Source organism: Mus pahari, chromosome 11 (genome assembly GCF_900095145.1).
Source record: "Mus pahari chromosome 11, PAHARI_EIJ_v1.1, whole genome shotgun sequence".
NCBI lineage: Eukaryota > Metazoa > Chordata > Mammalia > Rodentia > Muridae > Mus > Mus pahari.
Genome location: NC_034600.1, coordinates 52,964,103 through 52,968,567, shown reverse-complemented (window position 1 = coordinate 52,968,567; position 4,465 = coordinate 52,964,103). Strand labels below are relative to the sequence as shown.

The 4,465-nt window shown below is 34.5% G+C and overlaps 1 long non-coding RNA gene across 1 annotated transcript in view; it reads left to right on the top strand.

Annotated features, from left to right (window-relative positions):
- The window catches only part of LOC115065005, an 8,492-nt gene that overhangs the window by 323 nt on the left and 3,704 nt on the right, over nt 1–4,465 (top strand). The window contains exon 2 of the long non-coding RNA XR_003844811.1: nt 2,344–2,532. This is a non-coding gene — a long non-coding RNA (uncharacterized LOC115065005). The remainder of the gene's footprint in view (nt 1–2,343; nt 2,533–4,465) is intronic.

Sequence of the window (4,465 nt, the reverse complement as noted above, 5' to 3'; positions counted from 1 at the left end):
AGAGAGAGAGAGAGAGAGAGAGAGAGAGAGGAGAGAGAGAGAGGATACATTACATCACAAGCCCCTCCAGTCATACACAGAGCCAGTGCAGCAGCATGCTGTCCCACTGTGATGGATTCTATCCCTCAAACCGTGATCCACAGAAAACTCTGCTAACTTCTGTCAGGTCCATGCCACAGCGATGAGAAAGATAATAAGTACAACAGTCTAAGGCCTCATTAAATTGCATGCTATTTAACTATATCAAATGTTTTGAAAAATATGTTGCTGAATTAACATAAGTCATTAGTAATACTCCTCACTTGATATGCTTCTGTTTTTCTACAGAGTTGGTATTAGTTTTAAAATCATTTATTTGAACTTATGAATATGATCACATTAATAATTCATTTCTCTCTAATTGGCATTGTCACAGGAGTAAATTCACAATAACCATACAAAAAAATCCAAATGCAAACAATATGCTAAGAAAATTCAATACAATGCTAACTTTTGCTTTAAGGTTTTCATAATAATTTATCTGTGAATAAAACATGTGTGCAGTTCATTTATTTTAACAAATAAATATTCATACTACTGACAAGAGAAAGAATTTGGAAGAATTTTCCCCAAAACAGAATTCTAAATAAAGTTCCAAGAAAACTCTTTAATGTAATTTTGCCCAAAATTCTAGTCACTGGTTATTCTTTTGATTTGTATTTTTCCTTGTTCTGAATCCTGATTTTTGAAGGATTAAAATGTAATTGTATCAGACTGTGGGACAACTGTACTGACAGAAAACTGATAACCTATTATTCTACTAGATGTAGGTCACTATAATTTATACTGTAAATTTCTAAGATGTCCATGCATGAAATTTACATATAATAGCATCTCATTTCCATGATCTTATTTTTTTTCTATTTTCTTATTACTTTAATTGCAGTAGAGAGTCTTTTAATATGGACTTTTAAAACAGGTCGGCAAACTGGAATGGGAACCACAGAACGTTCTGGAACATTTTGATCTAGCATATGGCAAAAATGAATAATTAGGAAGTCTTTTGACTGCTACTTCCTACTTTATACTATGTTCTCCTTCTGCTTAGTACATTCCAAGCACTCAAGGTCAATGGTTTATTAAATACAGTTAAGTCACCACACCCTGTCCACAAAGATGCTATTTGTAACTGTTATAGGAAATTGCTATATATTGTACAACTTTGTTGTCTATATTCATGGAGACCAAAACTCTGTAAAATCAAGAACTCTTGTATTTATGTCTTGGTTGTTTCTCTATTGCTGTAATGAGACATCGTGACTAAGACAACTTGTATAAGAGTGTTTACATGGGGCTTACAATTTAAGAGCCTTTGTGGAGAACATGACAGCAGTCAGACAGGCACCATGCATGAGCAATAGCTGAGAGCTCTCATCTTGCAGGAGGAAGGAGAGCAGGAAGAAAGGATGGAGAGACAGAGACTGTAAATACTGTGAGGTTGTTGAAACCTCAAAACCTGGCCCTAGTGAAACTTGTCTTCCAACAAGGACACACCTCCTAATCCTTCCAGTTCTGTTCTTTCTACTGGGAACTACTGGAGATTCTCATTCAAACATCACAAGCTGAAAATGTGACTCATTGATTAAGAACATTTGATGCTCTTTTAGATTTTGGTTTCCCGCACTCCTAAAGCACCTTATTTGCAAGCTATTTGTAACTTTAGCGCCAGAGGATCTGACACCATATTCTGGCCTTTGAGATCACCTGCATACATGTAGCTTGCATGAACATATATATGTGTGTGTATACACACACACACACACACACACACACACACACACACACAGACACACATATATATCACACATACACATATATGTGTGTGTACATGCACACAAGTAAAAATAATTTAGAAATCTTAAAAATTAAGAGATTATCCCTTCAAGTTATGATAGAGATAGGAGTATGTAGGAGTGTGTAATTTTTAGGATGTAATGTATTTTAACACACACTTTTTAGCTATCCTCAGATATGGTACCATGCTGTTAAGAATGCACTTTCTCTAGTTTACATATGTTCATCTCTAGATACTTAGACTTAAAATTTTATCTGTTTATCTATAAGAATTTTACAATACCCAATGACAATAGAATTTACCTTCAAGAAGCTATTTTTTTCATATGTGTATATAATGAAATATGATCATATTTAACCACTCATTTACCCTTTAATTATCTCCATATACTCATAAATATGTTTCCTCTCAACTTTCTCTCTCTCTCTCTCTCTCTCTCTCTCTCTCTCTCTCTCTCTCTCTNTTTCTTTTTCTTTTTTTTTTTTTTTTGGCTACTTTCCTAATTCAAGTTAGTGCTTTCCATATGTTGATGGGTGTGGAGCATTGGAAACCTACCATATCTTCAGAAAGAAGGATTCTACTTCTCCCTGAAGCTGCCTACTATGAATAGATGTTCAGTGTGAGATAGAGCCTGGACCCTTGCCTGGATGTTGGCTGGACTGATCTCATGCAGTTTACGTTCAAGTAACACATCTGCTGTGAGTTCATGATTGGGATAGCAATATTATGTCCAGATGGTAGCACTTCACGATACTCCTCTCCGCATTCAAACTCTTGTTTCCTCTTCCTCTTTTGAAGATGTTCCCTGAGCTTTGAGTGTGCGTGTGTGTGTGTGTGTGTATGTATGTTTGTGTGTTTAATAAAATGTCCTTTGTAGCGCTGAACAGTGAATCTCATTTTTAGGCTATGCATTTAGTCATTAACTGCTACCAACTGCAAAAAGAAGCCTCTCTGACAAGAATGAGAGCATCCAGGGTCTTTGGGTATAAACATAAATACTTACAAGCAATTTTATAGTGCAACCACTCAACAAAATAACAATAATAGTATCTACCCTAGGGCCTATGACCTCTTTTTCCATCTATAGTTTTTTTTGTTTGTTTTTGTTTTTGTTTTGTTAAGGATGATATATTTAGGTACATAGTACCCTCTTGTAGAGCATTTCTCAAATCCAATTAGAGAGTGGTTGGTAACCTCATAACGTTTACCCCACTATTGTATAGGAGGCACATCATGCCCAGTATGTCAGTATTGCAGTCAAAATTTGTACACTCTTGTCAAAGAAGTTTCTTTGTAAAGTGGCTGGTGTTTAGTGCAGCAGTTCACAACTAGTTAAAGAGTAGAGAATAAATTATTTATTATAGGGATTGGCTTATTGATTATGTTCACCACTCTCACTTTCTGCCATGAGCACAAGCTGGAGAATTAATAAATCCAGTGGTATAATCACTCAGTCAGAGAACCTGGGGTTCTATTGTCTGAGGTAGAAAAAGAATGAGCATTCTAGATCAAGGAGAAAGAGAAGGAGATGCAAAAGGAGGGAAGAAGGGACAGGGAAAGAGAGAATGAATAAGAAAATGAATCACTCTATTGCTACTTTCAGAGGATTAATTAGGTAATGCCTGCCAAAATTGATGATGTATATTTATTTAATAAATCTACTGTCTCAAATGATAATTTCTTAGAAACATCCTCTCAGACAATATGGAAATAATATTTTAACATTTATTTGCCAATCAAGTTGAAACACAATCCTCACAGCAAATATTTTTCTCTTTTCTCTTTAAACCTTTTGTGCTGTGATTGCATTCTGCCTAAGTTGTGCAATAGGGGACCTTTTACAACTTGGTTTTAAAATGCTCTTTTCATAGCATAGATTTTTCAAAAAGTAATTACTTCTTCCTTCTATGACTCAAATAAACATCTTCCTTATATTATGGGAATGAAAATAAGTCTTTGCTTTTTCTTGCTGTGTAGTTGATTAGATCGTTGCTCTTCATCTCCTCCTAGAAGCAGCTTGCAAATTCAGTATGGGAAGTCAGTCCTGTCATTTTGTGGTTGATGACATATTTATGTATGAGAGTTTATGTTCAATTTTAGTTTCTCAGAATACTTTGCTTGTTTTGAAAACTCTTTATAGCTTAGGTTTTAAACTTTAAGTTTTCTGCCTCAGCCTCTTGAGCGCTGGAGTTACAAGCATATGCTACCATCTTGGAGGAATACATTATTGATATGTTCCCACATGTGTTAAATGAAACTTACAATAATTATAAATGCTAATGCTTATGTATCTCTCTAGATTCCAGTGGAAGGACTTTCCATTTTATTTTAGAATAACTCCTTCTTTTGGGTAACAGAGTACTGTATGAATTCAATGGTAGCAACCTATATATTAAATATTAATTGAACATAATTTATTGAACATTCAGTCTTCAATTCAACAGGAACTAGAATTTTTCACCCAGGAGACAAATCTCTGGTCATATCTGTAAGGGATGTTCTATATTGGCTTAATTGAGATGAGAAAATCCACTTTAAATGTAGGCAGCACTCTTTCATGAGATGGGGTCTTAAACTAAGTGATATATATATATATATATATATATATATATATATATATATATATATATA